Source organism: Prorops nasuta, unplaced genomic scaffold (genome assembly GCF_024137725.1).
Source record: "Prorops nasuta isolate Cenicafe-Biocafe unplaced genomic scaffold, Cenicafe_Pnas_1.2 PNAS00014, whole genome shotgun sequence".
Classification (NCBI taxonomy): Eukaryota; Metazoa; Arthropoda; class Insecta; order Hymenoptera; family Bethylidae; genus Prorops; species Prorops nasuta.
Window position 1 is genome coordinate 3105000 of NW_027116811.1, and position 26296 is coordinate 3131295.

Genomic DNA, 26296 nt, shown 5'->3' on the forward strand with positions numbered 1-26296 from the left:
TCAGCATTGAAACAATCTTGTATGTAGAGAAAGCGTGGAGTATATAAGAGAGACGTGGCAGTAAAACCGTATTGTTGAAGATCTTTAAGGATCAGGGGAATAAGCTTGTCGCGTAACGCAGGATTTAGTTTACCGATCGTAGATTGCTGATGCAATTCGCCTTTACGACCGCGAGAGATGATCGTTAGATGTACGTGTAATAAATTCCCAAATATCTAGGATCCAGGATCCTGCTGAACTCGACATCACGGAAAGTAGTCGTAAACTTTCTATCCCCGGTCAAAGCTATACTTGTACGTTTCTTTATTCGACTCTAATCTAATTAATCAGCCGAAATTTCGTTTATCGGGTCATTTCTTTTCTTGTACGGGGAATTCTCCCACTATCGGACAAAAAAGTCTAACTTTTTCATCACTCTGCGGATCAGCATTCTTCGGAAGCTAACGATAATACTAAACATAGGAGTAAAGCTTGGAAGTAGTCTGCGTTACATGGTAATTCTTAAGCTTGATTTATATTAATGTTAAAATTTTGGTACGTCACTTTGAGGAGCTCGAAATTGACACACACTCTAATCTCAGATTTTCTTAATGCGATAAGAATATGTGAAACTGTATATTAAAAGAAACTACGTCCTGCTTACTTTAATTTTCAGATAAAATACTTTTTAATGGCTTAAAATGTTCGTTGAAATGTTTATTTTGGAAATTTTAAAATTTCCTACCATTATTTCGACTAAAATTAGAGAATAGGATCTCTTGGTACTCACCGGTAAAGTAGGCGAAGGCCGTAACTCGTCCAAGATATCGCAATCTGTAACAGAAAGAGACAAGATTTTGAATTATATAAAGTTACAAAACCTTGCACGATAAAGCGTTTTAGACGTTGAAAAATCATAATACAGGAAGGAAGAAAATAATATATTGAAAAACAAAGGAATAATTTAGAAGAGATTCGCTCTAATGCCAACTTTATAAAACTATTCCCGAGATTCTTGGGGAAAGCTCTTAGCTGTGGAACTATCGGAATTCGTGCTGTATATTTTCACCGAGTGTAAAAATAAAAGGCGACACTGACAATGGGACTACCCCGTGGAACTTTGTAATATGACACATAGTACCCAATGCTATATAAAGAAGAGAGAGAGAGAGAGAGAGAGAGAATAGTCTAGGCAAAATTTAAATTCTTTTCGCAGTCTCTCAAGAAATCCGCCTTGGGAGTGGGAAGTTGGGAGTCGGGGAAGGTGGTAACAAGAGAAATATTAATTCCAGCTCTTTTTCTCCGGGCGACAGTGCTGTGGGGACGACTGGCGCTATGCACGTATATATATATATATATATATATATATATAACTCTCATATTCTTCCCGAACCGGACCTTCCAGGGTCGAAAGAGAAAAAGGAATAAATTGAGTTTTACACGGTGGCAGTTATAGCCGTAAGAAGAAACGGAGCAACGGGAGGAAGAATTGTTAAAATCGAACAATAAAGATCGCGGAAAGAGTGGGATAGATCGATAAAAGTAGGAAGGATAGTCTTTGAGGGAAAATCTGAATAAATAACTGCAGGCACACACTCTGCATCTGGACGAGATAATGAAGCGGGTAGGACAAACGGTTTTGCGATATACCGTAAGCCCGGCGTATCAAAAGCTGCTCGTCCACCAGAAAATATGCCAGTTAATATTTTCAAAGAAGCTTGGTACACATCGCGATAAACGATGCGGCCTGGCGCAGTGGAAACGTCGTCTTCGACTCGCTCGAAGGTACATATAGTTAGATGAAATCGGCTATCACGCAGCGAATCGAAATAATAGGAAAAATGGCTTGGAGATAAAGCAAAAAGTATGGACAGGGCGGAGAGCGGAGGAATGCGCTGGATCGATAAGGAGCTGCTTTATGAAACGAGTATAGCGCGTTTCTGCGGCAGCTATAACGGTAATAACCGTAACATTAATAATTAGCCGGTAGAGTACGTAACCTGGCACTGGCGACTAATGCATCCCACGAGTATCGTAAAAGGAAAACGCTACGAATTCGAGAGACAGTTTCACAGAATTTATCCCCATCCATGGCAATGGGCAAAGCATATATATATATATAGGTAGGTCTGCCGCTGGAATGTTCTCCCACGCAGGGGGAAGCAGCTTACATCAGTGCTACTCTCCCGAGAGAGCATTCTGCTTTTTCATTGATCTCACCGGACCTCGCTACCAATCGGCATTAATCCAACGACTAGCCTGATTCCCTGCTCAATCGATATCTCAAATCGGCCCACTTAATCTACCGATAATGACGATATCTTGCAGATACATTCGTTCCGATCCCACCCTGTCTGCCTCTAACTGTTTCACCGTGGTGGTCGCGCTCGCACGTTTCTTCCACTCGTGTGCGCGTGCTCATTAACCACTTATAAAGAAGCGTAACGGGGGGGACATTGGCAATAATAGTATCGAGCCGCATAGCTGTAGCTTTTTGCGGCCGAGCGTTATTACCGGTAACGCGGGAGAATTTAACCAACCAACGCGGCATTCGGTATTAAATTTGTCCCTAACAATTTCCGCCAGTAGCTGTATCTATATGTGTATGTGTAGACGTGGAGGAGAGTGCCCCTCCACGTAGGGCAAGCTCGCAAATATCGCGCGCGCCTCCCTTGTTCGCCAAACGCGCATCAACGACGCCGAGCGAATAAGGACAGCTGATTCGCGACTCGGTTCTACTCTCCTGCTCATCGTGCAACAACGAGTTTCTTCCATTCATGGTTTCCATTGGATTCTATCGCCCGTTGTTGTCCTTGTAAAATATGCCATTCCGCCAACAATAGCCGAGCAATTAAACTTTCAGCTACAAGTCTTACTCCTCTTGCTCTCTCTCTCTCTCTCTTCTTCCTCTCAATCTCAAACTCTCCCTCTCTCTGGATCGTCTATTAATATTTTTTTCTTCTCTTCGCATCCCCCCTGCTGAAACGGTTATCGCTCTTACGAACATTTGCGGTTAAACTGCGCAGAAGGAGCACCGCGCGCCAATGTTGGAAGATAATTTAGATCAGCCTTAGTGGTATTACGAGAGTAAAGTGAAGTGGATTAGGATGCATTTTGCCATAATCGTTGAGTCGACGGCGTGAGAATACGTTAGCATGACCCTATTTTGTTTTGATTTTCGAAATACAGTTGGACAGGAATGGGGCACTTAGTGGAAAATATTGCTTCCGATACTCCCAGCGGAGGAAGCTGCATCTGGTGTGTGTATAGGTATATATATAGAGGGGGAGAGGGAGAAAAAATATCAGACGACAAGGATAGCGCAACAACCGCTCGGACGAGTACGTCGTATCGAGTTATCCAGGTCATTCGAGATATTAGTACGAGCGGAAATCGAGCGGATTCCACGCGCATTTTCATAACACCGAGCATTTATTGCGAGAAGAGTCACGGGCTTGTCCCGATTCCGCACTGATATCCAGATTAGATTGCGGACGGATGAATTTATCACGATTTTCCGTTAATTGGCTCCGATAGTTCCGTGCGAGCTGTCTGGTCTATCCGCCTATGCTCGCCCTTGTGTACATAGGGGGCGAGGAATAGAATATCCTGAAATGGAGAAGGCGAAACTGCGAGTTGATATTGGAAGGTTCGCTCCCGATGCGTTTTACTCCCATTTGGTTTGATTTCACCGGGCGGTCCGTGCAACAGTTATATATACACACGTATATACGAGGACATGGAAAACAGCGTATCGAGGTTGCTCGCTGCTGAACTTGCCGAGTAATTTCAGCCGATTGCGGCTCTCGCATTAAACCACAACGCTTTCTGGGAAACGCATCCTCGATCCAGTTTCCTTGGGCCTTTGTACGAGGGAGGACCGGCTCTTGCTCTCTTGCGTTCCATCGCCATTGGATGCGTAACTACGTTCAATTGCTAGCCAACGAACCTTCCTGGGAACTGGCCAGTGCGCGCAGGACTGCCTCGAGGGAGAAACTGGAGCTGGATAAGAAAGCGCTCGGACGCGGTGAGGAAGAGCAGGAAAGTTTATGGCGCAAAGTAGCCCCACAGCCGAGCTACTGCTTTCCTTCCTCCAGTGACATATGTTGCGATAAAACCGCCTGGGTGGCCGTCGAACCACCCTCGATATCCCATGAAAAAAATTCATTTTCCCCACACCGATGTATATTTATATTTCGTTCAACTATCTATCTCGTTATGCAACCACTGCTCATTTCCTGCTCGAATATCCTCCTCCAGAGATTCTCGTATCGTAATATCCTATTAATCCGTTAACGGTAAGATTAATCCGTAACAGCGGTATTAGCTGCATATTATTCGAAAAATAGAACATTCTTAAAATAGATTTCCTAACTTTTTTTATGCATATATAAATATCAAGTTTCCTTTATCATTCATCTCCTTTCCCGCAGTCATCTCGTATACGTTATTTTTTACCAGTGTCATTGGTCTTGGAGAATCACGGGACTCTCAAACCTGTGGAACCTTGATACGCTTCGCCCGAGCAATGCGAGTCTTGAAAAACCACTATATTATATACAGCCTGGACCACGTTATGAAAATTTTACTATTTAACACCCGTAAAAGACGACGAATTAGAGGTGGAATCGCTCGCATTCCTGGGAAACTTGGCTCTCCGGAGGGGCGCGTTGCATTACCGTCACTTATTAAATAATTAGAGTTATTATTTCAGTGTCGTAAAGCAGCAGGGATTTTCTCTGGAAAGTGTTCGTACTCGTCTCGGGCTCGGGGTAAAAAATTGCTTTCGTCGTTGGAGAAAAGGGAGCGGGAAGCTCGGGATGTTTTTTGCTCTCGCTTTCCTCGGAGATCGGGCATTGTTCCTGGGATGGTTTCGCGGCGGGAATATGGCGAATCGTGGCGTGCCAGGCCTGGCGTGACACGGCGCTGCATATGGCTGTGCTGGCGAGGCGCAGCTCAGCAGTGCAGGTATATAACTCGGTTATTATAAATTCTCTAGGAGTAAAGGAGCGCATGGGCACGGGCGCGGGTTCTAGCGAGGCGAGCCGAGTAAGTAGCTAGTCTGAAACAAGTACCGGGCGTACCGGCAGGAAGAGGGCGAGGTCAGCTTGTCTGTCGCATATTAAAGACAGCGGGCCTTGTAACCCCTTGCACGAGGGATAGGAATGCGCGCACGATACTCCGGCGTTCGTAAGTGGCTCGTATATTCGGACATAAGCCGAGCCGCGCGCGCGGTTCGGTGGCGCATCGATGCTGCGCAGGCGGAAGTACCGGCTGTGCCTCTCGTGTCTCCCGATACCCTTTATTGCTATCTCGGAATCCACGTGGACGCATCGAATAAATGAATATCGCCGAGCCGAAAGTATCGTTTTGTATATCGCCTGAAATGTTTCTCTCGTATGCATTGGCTATTATATACCCCATTTACATATCGCTTATTCCATCTTAATATTCAATAGCCCTTATCGCGTTGCCTTCCAATGATGTTTAATGCGACCGCTAATGAAACAAACGCGTGACGGATACGAGTCAATCGAATTAAACTCGTGCGCCGAGGGTGGATATAACGTGTTCCCCGCTGAAATTTCTGCATTAGGCAAAAAGCGGAAGCGAGGAAGAAATTTATGGGATTGACCTGGCAACTCGTTATCGGGATAGCTGTGAAGCACGTATCGCGTTGCTTTAATGTTTCGAGTGGGCTGTTGTCCATATCTGGTAGAAATTTAACGTAGCGTAATACCTGACGGAGTAATAGCTTAACGTATACGTCCTTATCGTTATCGACTGAAATACACGCGAGGTTGCTCTCCACTTGACGCGAGGCCAACGAGGAGCGAAGTGCGTTTTCGGGTGACCAAGAAACTGGTTACCGGAATTAGGCGGAGCCGGCACCGGCTTTTATCCTACAGCGTTTCCGCATTACGCATTCCCGCTGCGTCGCGTTCGATTAAACGAGCGGAGAGAGACGCCGGGTACGGTATACCTCCGGAGTGGAAATGCTGTACATATAGATATATAAGAAAAAGAACGTTTTATTCACTTATATATATATATATATATAGCAATTGAAGATGGAGCTGTGGGATAGCAACTATATATATAGTAATTAGAGGCCACGAAGCGTCCTTGTCGATTAGCCACTATTCACTCGAGAGGCGCCCATTGTCATTCACCTGTCGTACATGCTTAATACGATTAAGTCCTCCTCTCCCAGCTGATTCAATCTTCGTTCGGCAATATCTCCTCTACCCCACCTCATCATGCCCAACCTTAAAACCGTTTTTAGAATCGATGGCTAGTCGCTGCCGTATTTCAAGTTTCCCCTTGAAATTTTCGCATCTCTCCCTCGTGTCTTCCTTTCTCCTTTTTCCACGGTTATCTCCGCGCACTTCCACCACCCCCCCCCCCCCTTTTCCGCAAAACCATGGCTCCACTCATAAGGCGAGCACTGGTCCGTGAAATTTCCATAAAGAGCGCCGACCTCCAGAAGTGTACCGTACAAAGGACTGCTTTATGAATTCACGCGGGATCTATCCGGTCGAGACGTGAATAATATGCACCTGCTGCAACCGTAGAATGAGCTACGTGCGACTCTACGCATTAACCTAGCAAGCGAAAGTCACGTTACGGACCGACTATCCGCATGCACCGTATTCACTCGGCGAAACCTCCCCCGCGTTTTATCACCGGCGCTCGGATGAGAGTATCGTCCCGAAATTACTGCACTGCGCGAGTTACATAATTGACAGCTTTTGAATATAAAACTGTCGATTCTTGTTTTAATTGTACGCGAGAGACCCGTTGCAGATATAATATCGATAGGAGTTTCGCCCAAGGCAAATATCGCTCGGAAAATATTGGCCGAAAATTTCTATCCTAAAAGCTGGCTTTTGAGCTTCCATTTCATTTGGCTCTTCTTTAATCTCACAAAAGATTCGGCAGAATCGCAGGTATAAAAACATCGTCTAAATTGAAAATATTTGCAAGCGCCTAGGGCATCACCGTGCGCGCTCTTTGGATGTAAATAAAAATAAACATTGGCGAATCGCTTTGAAATTGCGAGTGTCTGTGTAAAAAGCTTTAGGTGTTCGGTGAGCGACGTGATGCACGGTGTTTCCGAAACGCTGGTAGCTATTAAACGTTCAGAGGGAGGGAGAGAGGGAGGAGAAGAGGGAATAGATGTTTTTCCGATACTTATGAAAATGTCCTCGACCCCTGGAGGTCGCGGGGGTTACGGAATGGGTTATCAATAGTGGATCTGGCCGAGATCTATGAGGCCGAACACGATCTGGTTGGGGTATAGAAAAAATATTAATTAACCGGAGTCGAGCGAATGTAGGCTACACGATAGTGCGAGAGAGCCAGAGAGAGAGAGAGAGAGAGAGAGAGAGAGAGAGACTTGGCATGCGCCGCGCGTAAGCAATGAGTGCATCCAGGTTGACCCAGGTTGGCCGAGCTCGTTGCATAAGTAGCTTACATAAATTGCCGGTCTCGACCCGAGGTGAATGCCAGAGTTGCAGGGATAGAATATAAGAGGAGAGTCGAGAGAGAGAGAGAGAGAGAGAGAGAGGGGCGGGGGGGGGGGGGGGGAGGGAGAACTGCAATGCCATAAAGATCAGGTCAGAAGAGACGGAAACGCGTGTTGGTTCACACCTATATATACCTACTTTATATAGGTGAGTAGCAGAGTTGGCGACTAACGGTATTTATGGGAAGGTCGTTTCTATGGACCATCGAAGAGCAGACGTGAAAACAGGCGTTACACATTTTGGCTCGAGCCATAATCGTAGCGAGACTGCAGCTTTCGGTTACTCTCTTGCAGGGAGTCAATGCCTTTATCGCGGCGCTTTAGCAACATTGTTGTTAACGCGAGGTCGTAGAGCTCCTGCGAGTGTAGCACCCCCTCTCCCCCTCCGTGCACCGCCACCTCACTCTCTCCCCACCGCACGTACTTATTATATTATTATCTCCGCGCCGTACCAAACGATTCTCCGAATCTTTCCCAGCTTTAAACACACACACACACACACACATATATATATATATATATATATATATATATACGTAGTGCATGACTCGGTCAACTTGGACTCCCGTGGAGCGAGTCTCGACCCGTTCGGTGGCGCAGAGGGACACGAGGGTACCGCGGCAATTACACGTTATATTTTGGCGCCTGCCGTGACCAGACGCATATTTCACTCGTCCCACTTTCTTGTCACAGATACTAGTTACGGTGACCGTACACCGGTAAAGCGCGCGGCACTCGTTGTTTTGCCGCTGGTGGCGAGGCCGATGTATTGGACGCTCCGTGTAAAAGTGACGCTTAACGGTACACGGAGATTGAAACGATGGTCGGTCTGTGCGCGCGCTTTTTCCACTAGCAACGCGAGAGTATCCCATGAGAAATTCTGCAGCATGTTCGCGACTGTTTACGCTAAAAAGCTGTCGCGAGTGGAGATTAAAGTGGCAATCAGGGAGCACCTATCGAACCTGAGAAAGACAAATCGATGTAGCATGTAAGTAGGTTTGCCGTTGGTGCAGCTCGCGCGGGACAAGGCGTGGAAACCGAGCGTGGAGCTGGACACTCGGTGAAACCTAGCTGGCATCGCAGCTTATCGCGCTCGCAACTTTAATTTCCTTAATACGTCAACCGTAGCAGAAAACCAATTAGAGCCGATATCTCGAGGGTTGCCGCGCGGCTTATTCCCTCCCGCCTCTCCCCGGACTCCCCTCGCCCCCCAGCCTGACCCTACATATATACACTCCATTTAACGCTGCCGGCGAAGCCATCGCGTCACCATAGTTTCTGCTTGTTTGCCGCACCAACGAAGACAAGTTTGTCGAGAAAGAGAGAGAGAGAGAGAGAGAGAGAGAGAGAGAGCGGGCGGATCGCAATTAGGCAGGTATTATGTGGCTGAGCCGCCCCCGCGAATCCACCTTGACGCAACCGGCCGCGTCCTCACGATCAGCATCGCGCGCGCCCTCATCACGGCTGCACCGAGAAAATTGAATTAAAGTCACTTAAGCGCTTACCCACGTTCTCAATTACTCGCGATGAACCCTCCGCTTCGAAATAATTATCTTTTCAGGCCGTTATACTTGGAGCAGGCTCGTCTTGCCATTCTTAACAGTTCACGCTATACATATATATATATATATATATATATATACACCTGTGGCGTGCTATAGCTACGAAGCAAGCTCCGCTTCATCTATATCGACGGATACCACTCTCCTTCCTCGGTCGTAGGACCTATCATATCCTAGACGATAGGAAGTGCGCGGTTAACTCGAGCGTAATAATTATATGATTTTTCAAAGGCATCGCCCTGACTACGGGATCGGGTATTAGGATCGGCAAAGATATTGACGGGACTGTGTTGTTCGCAGACCAGTCGAGAGATCAAAGAAACCTGAACCTCCGTGATTGCGGTACACAGTCAGCTGGTCCGCTGAATTTATTCCCTCAAATTGGCCTGGCAAAGTTCCGGAAATCACCCAACTTTTCTTCCCTCGCAATTCGCTCTATATATATACATGCTCTGTATGGGAAAACTTGGCGTTGCCTGGGCAATCACGAGGTTTATTTTAATCGATATACACGCGGTTCGTTAAAAATCCTTCGAGAATGTTGTTCCAGTGGAGCACTATATATATATATAGTAGATGGAGCAGCGACCGCGAAAAAGAGTAAAAACGCGAACGATGACGAAAGCGAGGGTGAGTGAGAGTGGGGAGAAAGGGAAGAGAGGGTGGAGGAAAAAAAAAGAATAATCGTACAACGGGGAGAGGTTATTCGTGCGGAGGAGCATCCATGCATGGAAAACGTGGGAATCGCGTGGAAGAAAGCTTTTCCAGGACAGTCAGACTCTTCGAAGCGTGGCTCTCGAGTCGTAACTTTCCTTTTGCCGCATTACCACTAATGAAAATGACGTTGACTCGTCGATAACGCGATCAACGTCTCCGCACTGCCGACACCTCCTCCTAATTCAGTCTCGTTAACCGCGCTCTGATTTGCCTTGAAAGAGCTTCGGTCCCTTTGTACCTCCAAGCCAGCCGATGAGAAAAGCAGACTAGGTGGAAGCTTCGCCAGCTTTCCAGCCCTCATCGGCATAATCGCGTTCGTTAATCAAATCAGAGGAATGGAATTAAAATCTTTGAAGCACTTATCCCCGTTTTCTGCTCGTTCATCCCCTTCTTTCAACCGTTTCCACCGCACTGCGCGAGTCTTCCGACATACTGACAGTACGTTCGCGTTACACTCATCATTATTCCCGTTTTTCCCGTAGAACTGCAGCGCGATCGATGCGCTTTAACGGAAAGAGAGAAGCAGCGACCAGAGGAACCTAGCTCCAACGCGGGACGAAGGTACAGCGCGGCTAACCAATTTAAAATTGACGAACGTCTGCTGGCTTCCCGGTTCGAGTAACCCGACCATTATTATTTATGATTAGATTATTATTTACGACGCGTGTATAAATTCATTGAACCCGATAGCCATCTGTAACGCGAGTATAACGGGTCTCGAGAATTCAGCCATCTTTTTATCGTACTTCCATCGAAGCTTGTAAATATGTGCATAAATTTTAATTCGATGTGATCTGCAGGGAAAGCTGTAATTCGAAGTTTGTATTAAGTGGAAAGTTTGGTCGAGTTTGGTCTATGGGGGAGAAGAGGGGAGGGGGGATCGGAAATCACGTGCAACTTCAATTAAGTTGTTGGCTGTAAAAGTGCGCGTAGATAAAAAGTACGGTGAAGTTCTGGGGGCAAGTGTGGTGAGCAGTAGCGGTACTGTTGGCTATACCATACCAATATAGTCTATATATATATTGCATGCGAGAGAGAGAGAGAGAGAGCTAGAGCGTGTGTGTCGGAATGACCAAGTCGAAAAGAACGACCGAGCATTGCTAACGTAGATGAACCTTCCCTTTCTTCGCTGATGTCTAGCGACCGTTAAAAGAGATTGCTATCTGGATTGAGAGACCACCCATCACGAAGTACTGCGGCGAATAATAAGCTTTTTTGTACATTACTATCCCGGTACTAGGAGAAATACATATACCAACGAATCGTTATCTCTTAACGTGCACCAAGGAGCGCCAGCCACTTAGGAAGATATCTTCTCTCTCCCCGGTAGAGTACTGCATTTCAATATGACTGCTCGAAAATGTATCCACTTTCGCGTTAAGAGCATTCTTCATAACCTTCGGATAAAAAGCGTCCTAGAAACGCAGCTACTGAATTTCTTTCTCGGTTAACGTATTAGGAAAATATAATTTTCTCCTCGCCACAACGATCCTCCAATATTCGCAGAACGACAGCTCTCGAAGAAGTTTTCCAGTCCATTGTGTATCGTGAGTGATAAAAAACCTCGTCTCTGTATCCACAGCCGGTTAATTCGTTGCGCGTAATTAGAAAAAGGCAGGGTAAGTAGCCTTGGCGAAAGATCGTGACAAGATGAGATAAACAAGTGACTTTGTGTTTTGGGTCGTCAGGTTGCGTCCCCTTGCGGCTTGCAGAACGGTTAACTAGCATTGAATTATCCATCATGCGGTCCGTAGATGGACACTAGAGTTAACCTCTAGTCTCCGTTCTCGAGTTCGTCGCAGTAATGTGTTAGAGTTGGATGAAAGGAGAGGTGGTGGAGGGGGGAGAGAGAGAGACGGCGACGAAAAGACTAAATCCCTCGGCGAGATTTTCCTCGGTCAGCCTCTCTCTCTCTTTCTCTCTCTTGCTCTCCACTCTCCAGCAGTCTCCCGCGTTATCTTGCGGAGAGCGCATGCATTTTCCCCGCGAAACAGTTCCGTTTTCTTAACTTTCCCCCCCCCCCCTCCTTCTATCACTCTCTCTCTCTCTCTCTCTCTCTCTCTCTCTTTCTCCCTCGCGCAAGTGCACGCGCCATTCCCGACCGGTAGGCGAACCTAACTGTTCCAAATCGTCGCGATAATTTCGCATTTATCGCACTCGGGACTATAAACGCAAACACAACGATAGCTTCGCGCGTAGATATGCATCGATTCTAATTTAACATGCATAAACGCATATACTACTACCTGGGTAATTAATCGGAAGAGAATATCGCCATTTAGCGATACGAGGCTTTCAGTCACGCCGAGAAATTCCAAGCTACGAGAATTTATACATCCAATACCGCCCGCTCTTCTTCGTTCCTATATAGTCTCGCGTCGTACGCTTCAAGATTCCTACACCGTAATTAATGTCGTATACATATATATATATATATACCCGAGGTATTAAATAATCATCATCGCTTAGCGAACCACGCGGTTATACTTTCACTCGATGCCAACTTTTCTCTCATACACGGAAAATACAGCCCCTTTTCGCCATGAATTCTAATTAATTAACGATCCTTCGCGGAATATCGTGCGATTCGAGGGATATTAAGAGCGAGAATCGAGAGTTTATCGGTTATAGGTGATGTTCGATTAAGCTGAAATGACGCGGTCGGTTAATATCGAGGCAAATGCTTCTGGGAATCGGGTGGTTTAATCGAATTGGTATGATACTTGGAAGATAATCGCGCATTTCTATACCGTGCAATGTTCTAAAGGGTGGAAAGGGTGAGGAGGGGTACTTTCTCAGGGTGCGCGCACTCCAGCGCTTAAAGTACGATTCGCTCGAAAACTCTTGCGTTCGTACGTGTGTGTAACTCCAAGCGACGCTATAACGCAAAAGCATGGAGACGCAGCTTTTCCACGAAGTAGTATCGTGCAGCTTCTTACGACGTATCCAGCGAGGTATCTTGACGCGGGCCTCTCCTCTTTTAATCCAACGCTCGTGCGCACATACCGGCGCTGTAGTGTCCCGTGTGCCGTGGGCGCGCACGGTGCAGCACAAGCGCGGAGAGTGCGAAGAGTTAATGACGCCATCGTCGAGAATTATACTCGGTAAGGTCGTGCGTTGTGCTCTTACACGCTCGAATCTTTCCGGTATTATTCATTACGCCTTAATAATGATCTCCGCGCTTTTCTCTTCTTTCCCACTCTATCGGCCCTGACAACACTGCCACGCTGCATGTAGTCGCGCATGGGACTTTACTGGTGCTCGTGTGTGCGAGTGAGAGAGAGAGAATATTATCCATGTGCATAAAGAACGGAGGCTCGGTCGTAGATGGAAAAAGTATACGGAGGAGACGGTGGCATGCACTCGGAGATATCTTTTCCTACATGTATAACATTCTCCTGGCTCTTATCGTCTCACTCTCACTCAGGCTTCCTCTTTTTCTCACTTCCGTCTCACTCGGCTCCTCGCAATCGTTCTTTTCCTCTCGAGGTCCTAACTATAAATATAAATCTCACGGTCGGGAGTAAAGATTGAAGTTGGGTATATAGGTGGTGGTGGTAGGTCGCCAGTCTCTTTTCGAGTCTACGCAAAAGTGCCAGGAAACCGAAGCCGCGAGGAGTATTATCCCCGGTCTCTCCCGAGAGGACCGATCTTTACTGACGTTTTATTTGTCCCTCCCTCTCGTGTCAGCTGAAAGAACGACCCGATCGGGAACTGCGAACGCCTATACCTATACCAGTCGCCAAAATAAACAATGGCCAACCATTCGCACCAACCTACCATTTCCGCACTACGACACTAACCAAACAGTTTCCACGCCTCTCTCCGCAATGTTCCACGAGAGAAAAAAAAGCTTGTATATAGTTTCGCCAGGCCAAGCTTATCATAAACGAATTTATTGCCTATATCCATCCAAAAGCCTGAAACTGTGAAAATATATTATCTTTTCGTTTGCTTTTTCACGATATCCGACCTTTCGACTGTTTATCTTCGCTGACGTTTAATTTGCCCAGGTCGTTCCTGAAAAAGCTGGTCGACCCAAAATGCACTAGAGTCAACAATTCACAGGTAGGTATTTTTATGAAAAAGAAGAAAGGATTGGATTTCGTTGGTCGAGGCAACAGAGAGAGAGAGAGAGAGTGCATGGAGATGGACGGTACTTATCGAGATAGAGATAGAGTAATGTTGACACAGTTTTTCAAGAGGACGATATAACCATAAGGAAATAGCTTGTTTACTTTATTTCTCCGTGGCTCGTTTCGCGAGAATCCCTATATCGCGCGCTGGAAGGTTGTTATCCGCTGTTACAGTTAAGAGACCTCGTACGTTCCAGTACTCGGAGAGAGCGACCGAGCAAAGCGTGAACCTACCATGTTCCTTCGATCCGGAGTGCATCGCCCTATCGCTACAATTGCACGTAAAACGAAACCCACTTGAAACATGTACTCGATCTCTCTTCCCGAATATGTTAATATCTCCGCACGTTCAATTTTCTATTCTATTTCCCTCCGAACCTTTCGTCAATTATTACGAGTCTCCTCATCGCCAAATTAAACTTTCCTAATAATCCACGACTTCTCTTCCATTCTTACCATCGAATATAATGTATATACCTCTTGCATATGTATATATATATATATATATCTATAAACTAAACTGGTTCGAGAAATTTGGTCTTTGAAGTAAATCAGCAATGCGTCCTACAATTTTGCTCCGCGTCGTTGGTACACGGCAAAAGAAAGCGGAATTTCGCGTATGCTATATATATATATATATATTAGGAAGGGCAAGTAAGGATTTGGAGCAGAAATGTTCTCCTTAAAGCAGCCGCATGCGGTAAATGCCAGCACCTAAATTCATATGTTTTTTTCTTAGGAAAGAGCTTATTTATGCAGCAAGGAAAACATGCGAGATGAATCTTTTTTTAGCGAAATTCGCCATTTTCGAAAACTCACCGTAATTCAAAGCTCGGCAACAAATTTATCCTGGCAAGTGTGGGTTTGAGAAATTTTCCTTTCACGCTATCCCCGAGATTTTATCTTCGTAGCCCGGGAGCTCGTAGCGCTTGCATTTCGAGAGATGTACCGGGCCATATAAAAGGCACGAATTGCAACGGGGGTTTCGCACCAGGAAATGTCCCGTCATGCCACACGTACACATGCACCTACGGTATATACATACGCGTGTCGGTGGGATTTGTGCGCGTATACGAGAGAACTCGCGCGCGCGCACAGCAAAGTCGAAGATGGTTTTTCCAATGGGTCTTATTTTAAAACAACGTGACGTATCGACAAGCACCACGTCGAGAGACCGTTCGTCTGAAAGATCCACTTGTTCGGGCCTCTCGTGAAAAGCGTGAAAAATGAGCTTCGAGAGAGGCTTGTGCGTGTGTACGTGTGCATGTACGTGTGTGCGCGCGAGGTATTCCAGGAAGACCATCGAGCCATCCTTACACCAGAAACGCCATTGTTCTTAGCAGCAAGGACGAATTAAGCGACGATGAGGACGAATATCCCAGCGGCCAATTTCCTTAATAAATGATCCTATTACGCGATGCGACGTTACGGTAAAAACGTAGCCGTTAAAACGTCTTATATATCATCCTAACGTGAAATTGGATATTTATTGGTGACAGATGGGACATGCCGGTTTCACGGATCACGCGGCGCTATCAATCATAACCTGTAACACTATACACTCGTGGTTCGCGCGTAATGAATTGCATCCACTGTAATAGCGGGTCAGTGGTGGCAGTTGCTTTGAAAAATAACCGTAATACCATTGTTCTCGCTGTGCACTTTGCGAAGGTAGAAGGATATCCTACTGCGCGCCGGTGACGCATCTCCTTTTCGCTTCGTCTTCCTCCACTCCCCCCCCCCCCCCCTCTTCCCCTATCACTCTCTCTCTCTCTCTCTCTCTTCAATGTTTTCTCCGCCTCCGGAGTTTCAGCCCCGCAGCTCGCGAAAGCCAAACTAAACGCGGTCGTAGCCTCGAAGCGACAAGCGAAACATCGCCTGGGATTAGATACACGCGCAGCTCCGATTTGATATACCAACTGACACGAAGGATCAGCATTACCAAATCTCTCCGGTACACACACCGCGCTCCGTGCGGTTGATACATGCGGTATCCTCTTGCGTGGTATATAAATGGTACATACTATGTGTGTGTGATGTGTGCGTGTACAAGCTGGCCCATCGCTCGTATCGCCCCGTGGCAGCCACACCGCCACAACCACTGCGCTGCCTATTTGGGCGAAACGTTTCCCAGTGGCGTAGAACCCACCTGGAGAGCCTCAGGAAAAAACCTCTAATGGCGCCAGTGTCACGGAACTATCGGCCGAGCTTGTTAAATTCAACATTAGCTTTTCGCCAGACTCCCGGGACACAGCGGTATATATATATATATATACTGTCAATGACAAATGGAACGAGTTCGGGCACAAATCACGCGCACCCAAGGGCTTCGACTGGGAATGAAATCATTTTTCCTGCCTCCCCGCAATTGCAATCCTTTCCAAACGCGTTACAAATGCTTTCGCTAAGATTCTCCGTCCTTTCCTTTCCTTTATATATATATATATATATATATATATATATATATATACAGAGATTATTTGTCCGTTACGTGTACGCTGTCAACGTTCGGATAAGCTCGGCCGCAGAATTCCATTTTTATTTATCAGATTCCGGCGAATATTCGATCCGTGGCATTTTTTTTTTCAATGCTTCTCTATTCTCGACCCTCGATATGATTTATAAATATTCACCGAGAGAAGGAGAGAGGGGGGGGGGGGAGGGGGAAGCGTAGCAGGTTCAAAGCTTTCATTGCCGGTATTATGATTGATTTGACGCAGGAGGAACGATGGGGAAATATTAACGTGCTCGCGGTAGATTGAAAATTTTGTTGCTCGGGTTTTTCGCATTGAATGTATATACGTATAATGTAGTATCGAGAAAGGATAGTAATTTGACGGGTGGCGGAAAAACAGGATGCTCGTAGCTGCTGCAGCTTGGATTAATGGGATTTAGGAGGATTTACCGAAGGATTTTGACAATGACGGCAACGTTCGAGGATCGTTAATACAATCGCAATTTATTACACAGCTGTCTGACTGGCTGTCTACACGGCTGTGTCTTCAGGGCGTAGTCGTCGACTTCCGAATTGAATCACGTTTAGCGACACATGCGCGTGTGCTTCCTGGGAGGATGCTGCGAGAGAGAGAGAGAGAGAGAGAGAGAGAGAGAGAGAGAGAGAGAGAGAGAGCGAGATGGAGTGGAAAGGGGGGAGGATAGTTTAGGTTTGTCGAGGTTGGGATGGGCCAGAAGGCAAAGCTTGAGAAGGGTCGAGTGGGATTGTGGATAGAGAGCTTCTCTTCGTGAGAGAGAGAGAGAGAGAGAGAGAGAGAGTAATCGTCTTTACCGAGGGTAGGCAAGCAGTAATTGGAGCATATGAAGAGACTGCTGCACGATCACGTGGTTATCAAACTAAAATCAACGAACTGCCAAACCGTTTGAAAACTCTAGTTAGCTCTCGCTTGTGATCCCGACTCCCGTGATATCCAACTCTGTTGTAATCTCGGCTGGATTATGACTTCCATTTAACGGAATGTAAATATGCTTGAAAGCTGCTCTCTTCAACTAAAATTCTGGAACTCTACATTTCATGCGGAAGACACCCTAATGGGAGGTTGGAGGGAGGGAATGGAAGAAATGCGCAGTGTTTCAGAAGGAGGAAACGTTTCTCCCCGTCCGAATGGAAAACGATCCAACTGGTCAATCGTCGCGCGAGACTCTTGGCGACGGACATAATCCTTCGGCCAATGTTCATTCGGCTTGGAAAAATGGATTATGGATTATGAGACGAAATCTCATTGTACTTTCGACACGAGTGCAGGGAGACCTGCGGAAACCGCTCAAACTCGACAAGGAATATTATTTTTCATCGTCAATTAGATTTTATATCCCTTGATCCGCTGCTCCGCCAAAATTGGACGGTTTATGTTTACGAGAAAATGTGAAATGCGTCCGACTATGGCTGATAGTCCGAAGAGAGGTCGAGTCCTTAATAGGAAATGATTTACATTTAGCGAGAAAGGGTTCACTAGCTCGATGATAGGTGCAACTGTCAAGAACACGGACGTGATCTATATTCCCCTAAACTGATGTAAACTAATCTACGCACTGCACTGGGCGATATGCGATAATGGGTATAATCGAATTTCTGCAAATGTCATCGATTTGTCTATTATGCGCTGCAAATCGGCGCGCAGTTCGCTTATGCAATCAACGAAACGGGTAATCGAATTTCGAGCCAACGATTGTCGAAAATATTCTCCGGATCCTCTTCCCCTTCATTTGCCCCGATCGCAATGATCATAACGTCCATCGCTGTACTGTCAAGCGTGCAAGCGGAGTCTATATATAGGAGCAAGCGCTGTACAAATAAGTAAATAAATAATTTCATTTGCTGCAAGATTGAAAGTACGAAAGTCAGGCAGCGACGCTTTGACGGATGGAAATACTCGTGCTCCAATTTCGTGGTAAGTTTAATCCTCCGTAATGACTGGTTGAAGGAGGAAGAGGCAGGATCGAAGAGTTGGAAAAAGTGGGAACTCCGTTACGATGGAATTACAAGTTTCCGGATGGGACTGGTAATAGGGTTGAGGCTGCTTGTAATTTCGAAGCAGCAATGGAAGATTGGGAGAGAAGCGTGTTGTGGAAGCTGAGTAGTAGTGCGGGTATGGGGTAGAATAGGAGGAAGTGTACACTGTGCGAGGAAGAAGAAGAAGAGGAGGAGGAGGAGGAGGAGGAAGAAGTATATATATACAAGAGTATAGAGAGAACGAGAGAGGGAGAGAGGAGCACGGGAGCTGTTAGGATTGTATCAATCTTGCAGTATAACGAGACGCATCGTCGACAAGGTAGGCCCGTCACAGACTGGACGACGATGTAGTCTTGGCTGGTAGTAGTTGAAGAAGAAGAGGTTTATAGCGGCGCCGGAGGCGCGGGCCGAGGATTTACGAAGGCCGAGCCACGGTGGTCGAGGCTGTCAGGTGGAGGCCGGGACTAAGCGTAAAACGTAGCCGTTCCGTTCTCGTCGCTCTCAGTGCTATTCGCCCTGGGGCGAGGGATGAAACTCGATACCGAATCCAGCTGTGATTAACGACGTTTCACGCTCCTCGCACGTCAGACCCTCGAAGGATTTGCGACTCACGAGATTTTCCTGGAGCATCGACCTTTCTCACCCCTTTCACCACTATTCCGCGCTACCTCGCAATCACCGGGAAAGCTTACCGATATAATTAACGCGATTCGCTCACCGTTCATATATATATATATATATATACATCTATCATCCTTACACAAGAAACAAACTGCTGCTTTTTGCTACCGAACAACGAACAATGCATTCGATGACTCTTGCATCCTTCTCTCATACAAAAATTGCAAGATTTAAAAGAAATCTCATGATATTCGTAATTACTCGAGTTAATTAAAATATAATTATTAAATAAGAAAAATGAAGAGAAAGATCTTGAGGTATAATTATACTAAAGAGTTGGATATGCACATAACGAAATAAAAGTGTGCATATATCTACCTGTGAGTCTAACGGCTATACATATGCACATTGTTACTACTGGGAAGGAAATTTAATCGAGTCTTTTCGCGACGATGGACGTACGTTGGATAATCGTATGCGTGCTGTAGTATGTATATATATATATATACGAGTTCGGTATAGCAACGATTGTTCCCGGAACCAATCACGTGTCACCGGGATACTATATTCCTCAGGTACGAGCGATAAACTCTTCCCCTTCTGGGTCTGCGCGGTGTCTTCGGTTCTCACGAAGAGTGGAATTCTCCAAGACGAATGTCCAACTACCGACGCTACGAGTACCTCTTCGCGCTAAGGCCTACCTCCGGTAATTAATGGCCATCCATTAGCTTCTTTAATATCGCGCGCATGAAATTCGCGCCAGCAGTTTAGCCTCCTCCATATATATATATATATATATATATATATATATAGAAAGTGCTGCGTCGGAGCTTCGTGTTCGGTTGGTTCCGCACAGCGATAACCGGTAGGTAACACGCGTCCTCCTCTTGCACGGCGTCGCGCGGCACGCTGACACAATATCGCGAAAAGAACTCGCTCCTTTCAGCTTTGGAGGGAGGAAAGAGCGCTTGTTATGCACACCTCGACCGAAAATTACGGGCCAACAACGGTACTCGCGATCCGGTGCAACGAGCTTCGAAGTGGGACGCGTGCCGTGCCGTGCCGTGTGACGCAATCCCCGTGCGTTCGCTCCTTGCACGGATGACCTTATTCAATATTGACCGTGTCGCAGTCATGGCCTTTTTCGCTCGCTCCTTCGCACCGTGTGTATTTTGCTACATATTATATATATATATATATATATGCCCTCTGGGAAGCCTAGCTACCAGGGGGAGACTCTTTAGGTTATTAACCCACCCGCACGCTGCGAGTGCGTGTATTAATTACACCGTGAGCAACTCGCTTTTGAATGTCAGATAAAAGATATGCAAAGAGACTCTGTTCCATAAATCTCTCCGATCCTTTGACAAACACGCCTCTTACGTAACGTTTTAATAAGCTCTTTGACTTTTAAACCTGGCAGAAGAGAAAAACCAACAAATTGTAACCCTCGAATCAACCCCGGACGGCCGAGAGAGTCGGACGACAAAGATTTTTCTGGAAAAAAGAGAGGAAGGGGACGAGGAAGAAACAGAGGATCGAGGCGGGTGTCCGATGAAACGCTCGGGTTTTTTTCGTATGTACTTGCTAATTGCTTCTTGATTAACGAAAGGGAAGGGGGGATTGAGATCGCGGATGCTTTTAAAGATGGCATCCGCAACGGGACGATGGCTTCATTACACTTTGGCAAATTGTTTTGGAGGGCAAAATAAGAGGCGGCGACGAGGACTGCAAAAACGTGTCCGCTGGCAATAAAACGGGAGATGTTGACCCCGCAGGATATATTTTTCTGGAGTTGAGTCATGCGATTCGTTCGCTGTACCACACTGTACAGCAATAATCATACACACAGGTATAGGTTACGTATATATACTGGAAGTTACCAAAAGCGGGTAGCCAAACTCGTTTTCAGGGTCAGTGCGAACGGTATATCCGTGGCGAATTGATATTGCGCGGGCGGATCGTGCGTTGTTTCGCAAGAAGAATATATGCGTGGGTTTTGCGAGTGGTTGTATATATATATATATATATATATATATATATATATAAAAATAAGAGGTTATTGCAGGTTAGCGGGTAGTTGCGCCTTTCTCATCGGATTTTTGGAACGGGCCGATGATGCGACAGGTCTGCGTGGAACGTGGCAATGATGAGCCGTACTTATACACCTATATATACATACATATACACATATAGACGCGAAATCCGATAAAGATGATTCATCGTCGATTCGCGACACGTCTGGCTCTCGCGGGTTATTAACCGAACTCGCTTCCTGCGAAATTGGAGAAGCGTCGTTCAGCGGGTGGTTATGATCGGGAAGGCCCGTAATTTCGCATCTATTCTGACAGCTCAATGTACCACAAATAGGAGGCACACGCTGGTCATCCATATTCAGAGCGTTCACGCTTCTGCCGTTATCCGCGAAAGCCTATCGTGTCAGCGGATTGCCACGCCGGTTTGCTCCTCGTCGCTTTCGCTCACTTCGATGAGAACCAATGTGAGCAGTCTATTAACTTTGCAGGCCTCTCAGCACGTCCCTTCGGAGATTAATTACCGACCGAGTACCGGGACGAAATTACGGCAAAAACATCCGATTACATCTTTCCCGCGATTATCCGGAACCTAAGTATGTAAAAAACATGCGTGACGATCCTTCGCGAGTACTTATCCCAACACGAACTCTTTTCAACATGCCAGATGAATTACCTCAGAGGGAAGATAATGGCGCGGATCAGATATCAAATTAATTACCGTGAGGCTAGCGCGACGTACATCTGTTCCATGTATATTATAGATATATATATATTTATATATATATGTAGTATACTGTATCGGGGACTTTTGCTTTCGCAACAGGAATATAGGAGCGACGAGGGAGAACACGGCCAACCCGTCATTCGACCCGGATGCGACCGTCCCGAATTTACCGAATGGATCCGACCGGACCTTTTCGCCTGGAAACTTTTTGAAAAAGGACACTTGACTTGGAAACTATATATGCGTGATGCGATGTATAGGGGACTGTTTGCTCGTCGTTGTTTCAGAGATTTGAATTACAACGCAAGATGTGTTATTTTTTTTGCTCGAATCTCGTTTGCCCGGTTCCTTTGATGTCGGCTGGAGTAGATATCAGTGGGATTATACGGACGGAAGGTCGTCCGCTTTCGTCAGGTTAACCGATAAGCAGCTAGTTTGCGCGTAAACGGATCCCCCCCCCCCCCCCCACTCCTTTACCACAATCTTCCCTCTCCTTCCGCACCAGCAACAGCAGCAACGTTTCCTCAAAAGACGCTCCCGAGGAAGCCGAGCTAAGCGCACGGTAGAAGCGAGCCCTTCTCTAGTCCTATACACGTTTCTCCGGTACTGCTCGCATATTCTCCGCGCCAGTTGTAACGTATATCTCGTTGATATAAATCAGACAGTCCGATCGAGGACTGTCCGACCGCGTTACATGACGCCCGTGAATTAGTGGCCACGTCCAGATGCCGTAAGCGCCTCTCTGCTTCTCCAGCCCTAACGAACTTTAGATTCACGTTTTGATTGGCCTGATCGCACGCCAGTTCTCGCTCGACCGTTTACCGGAAGCAGCGCCAGCCTTTTCTAATTCCCGACTAGTTTTGCAACTTTTCGCCAAGAGTTTTCGGTTAACGACGGCTTAACAGTCCCAACCGTGCACCGGCTCTACGAATCTTGTCTCTACACGGAATCAGGTTTCCTATATAGGAGCATCTACTCGGCGAGAGAGAGAGAGAGAGAGAGAGAGCTTATCCCACCAGGCAATCATAAATACGTCATGCACACTTACAAATATTTATCTTTCCCGTATACGTATACAGGTCGTTTATCATATAGCATATACTCGATCGATTCAGCATCGAGTGCTTGCAGAGTTTCAAGTTTAAAGAGACGAAGCGGTTTATTCTTATTATACGCGGAATTACGTCGGAGTCGATCCTTGGCGAGGATTTGGCGAACGGGAAGGATCGATCGTGAGAATCAGCATCGCGCATCCAAGATACATATAGGAGAGATCGAATGACGGTGGAAAAAAGTTTCTCGAGTTTGGGCTTTCGTTGATCGAACGAGCGGAAAGCCCTCCAGCGTCTTCCAGCCCTTTTACCGCGTGGCCATCGTACATATATACTTTTGTTCTTTTCTTTGCAGAGTCTAGCGGCCGGTGTGCTCCGCTTTCACTTCGCGTGCAATTTCGAAATACACTTGTCTGAGCGTTGTCGGGTCGGCGCCGGTGCTCGCGTGGACCAAGAAGGATGAAAGGGTACAGGGTATGGAGGAGAGAGGAAAAGTGTAGAGACACAAAGCGAGACATTTGAAATTTCGGGGAAAATGCGGGGTTCCGAGGGAATTAATGGCGTGTGTAGACAGGATAAAGTGCGCCCGGAGCGGCGCACGCGGGATAAGGGATTCTCGTGGACTCCGAAGGGAAAAGGCCGGGGTGGATGGGGAAGATTGTCGGGGTTTGAGGTCGAAACTGAAAGGGGAAGCGGCCGAATTGTGGTAGTGGGGTGCCGGGAATACCTCGGCATAACTGCGTTTAGTAAACACAACAGTAAGTTACGTCGTGCGGCAAATGACTCGGTCCGTGGCAAAACAAAGTTTGATACACGGGGACCCCTACAGGCTCGGGCCTGCGAGGCTGCTGCAAGCTCGACTCGACTCGACTCGACTCGACTCGTTCGCTCGCTGCTGTTTACGCTGTCGCGCTACCCGGCAATTACGCGTCGTCATAACCGTTTCCTCTTGGACAGTGCGCGACGCTTCCTCTTCCTCCACCTCTTTCTTCCCCCTCCCCTTCCGTCGGTTCCGACCTCGACTCGAGCCAGCGCGTACGAGTGTAGAACAAATATCACGAGTATACCATATATATATATATATATATATATATATAGCATACATAATAGTGGTTAAACGAAGCGAGGCCAGGAAAATAAAGGAGAGGAGAGCAAAGCGCTTACTTACGCTTTATCCTAGGATAATAGTACGTTTAATATGATTAGTCTGGAAGAATAGAAGTGACGCGGAATACGACCTGTAAAACGAGCTTTATTACAAGGGGACGGATGATTGTATAACTTTGACGATATTATACAAACTAGAGGCTCGCTTTAAAAGTGTATGCTCATCTCGGTGCTAAAGGAGAGAGTGTGGGATTTGTTTGAATTATTGCCGTATATATATATATATATATATATATATAGTTCGAGGACGAAGCTGCCTCGCTTGGCGATTTAACGAAGGTTAGGTCGGCGCTTTGGAACAGCCTTAACTAATATAGTTATCGGTCCGAGCGAGTCCGGTGAAACGCCTACGGCACTCGTGCGGTTCTCCGGACGAGGACCGCCCGTCATTTTGTCAACGCGCGCATAATCTGACGCAACTTCCCGTTAAATCACGTGGGCCGCGTACATTCCTGATAATCAGTAGAGCAGCTACGCGGTCGCATAACGGATGACCATTGGACAATGTAATCGCTCGATATCGCGGTAATTTAGTCGCGGCAAAATGCCGTTAAATGCCTGATTTTCAAGCACGCGAGTCTGAAGAACATTACTCGGTTTGTTGCGCAACTTTAAGCACGTTCAACATTCCGGCTTTGTTCGACTATATAACGATGAGCCTTCCAAAAACTCATTTGCCAATTATTTGGCAATATCCGATCGACTCCCGCTCTCGACACACGTCTGCGCGTCTCGAGAGACTCATCTTAACAAGTGCAAGGTATCCGAGTTCAAAATTTCAATTTAACGTCGACTGGAGTAGCTGAAAAGCCTGCTCTTAACTGCCAATGAATCTTTATACGATCTGCATTTTTACGGCCTTTTTTAACAGCCCCTTTATGAAACCGCAATGCGACCTTAACGCGTTCCTCTATCCGGCCAGATCTATATACTTTCGACGAAAGTTCTTTCATCCACGAGCTACGTTCTCATCCTGACGTACGTTATATTACGTTTTTATAATAGCGATGTCGCGAGAGGGGTTAGCTATATTTATATATATATATATATATAAATCCGTAATTTTTTTCAAAGCCCCAAGCATATGCGCGAGGTGTCGAATACAGGTCGGACCGGGCCAGGAGATATCGCGGAAGAGTGCGTGAACGGGCCCCCACATTTATAGCCGGCGTAAAGCAAAATTACCGCTGTAACCGCGGTTACAACGTAGGCAACGGTAGCTCGCGCTACTCCCAGCGAAATTCCCATCATTTTAGTGGTAGCTGAAGCGAACCCATTTTCGGTATGCGCCACCAACTCGCGAGAATATCTAACGGTGCCCCAGTGTATAGAGGTCTCGCCTCTCTTTTAGCTTTCGTCGGGAACAGGTGGTCAGAAAAACAGGAGAAAACGTGTTTCGTGCATTGGGTCAAGTTCCACTTGTACCGCGATATCGACGGAAAAATTCTTCCTTTCCAACGCTAAACGATAACCGCGAATATTGCTTCTTTGTCTATATATAGTATAATTGCATCTTCACCTCTCTCTCTCTCTTACATATTACAGAGAAAATTCAATGAAAGGAGCGTTGGTCGATTCGCGTTTCATCGTTTTAAACATTTTAAAGCGAGTCGATCGTCATCGTTATCAAAGTTGCGTGGGTGTATACAGAAACGCGCGAGACTCGAGTGTGTTATTCCCGTGTGTTCTCTTGACCGGGGAGAGTCGAATTACCAGAGTTTCAACCAAGCCGTTCCTTCGGTTACTTGGGACGAGACGGTTAAACGCCCTCGGCAATTTCCTCTCTTAGCAGCTGTTGATCTCCGTTTCTCGCGAATTTCGCTTTCCACTTGTCCAACGTTGCCCGATTCGCGTGGAAACTTTCCAATGTCGGTGCGGTAGTTGTATATATATGTATAGAGTAGCGATTGGATAAAACTTGGTATACGGACTGTGCGCGGTATCTGATAGCCCGACGCCACGACGTATACGCTATACACAGTGGTATACACACGTATAGATGTAGCTGATCCGTTTTCATTGATCCGATAATCGCTGTAGAATTAATAGCGCGTACCGCGATACGGAAAATCGTTGACGGAGTGGAGGTATAAAGAGAGGAAATCCTTGGGAAATCTGCCGGTAAAGAGGGCAGACGCGCTTCAGATGGAATCAAGCGAATGGAAAACTTCCGCGATACGGGAAATCACTCGGCTGGGGCAAAGTCGCTTTGATATCCTAAAACGCCGGTAGCTGATCTGACGAAGTTAAAGCACGGCGTTGGAGGGATGGAGGTACACTGGGAGGGGTGGCGAAGAGGAGTGGTG

The 26296-nt window shown here is 46.6% G+C and overlaps 2 protein-coding genes across 7 annotated transcripts in view; one reads left to right on the plus strand and one right to left on the minus strand.

Annotated features, from left to right (window-relative positions):
- Nucleotides 1-26296, plus strand: part of Atg16 (Autophagy-related 16) — a 334508-nt gene that overhangs the window by 246635 nt on the left and 61577 nt on the right. The gene's annotated exons all lie outside the window — the stretch shown is intronic.
- LOC136778340 (uncharacterized) overlaps nucleotides 1-26296 on the minus strand; it is a 143762-nt gene that overhangs the window by 106068 nt on the left and 11398 nt on the right. The window contains exon 2 of the mRNA XM_066735094.1: nucleotides 770-813. The gene's annotated coding sequence lies outside the window, so the exon portion shown is untranslated. The remainder of the gene's footprint in view (nucleotides 1-769; nucleotides 814-26296) is intronic.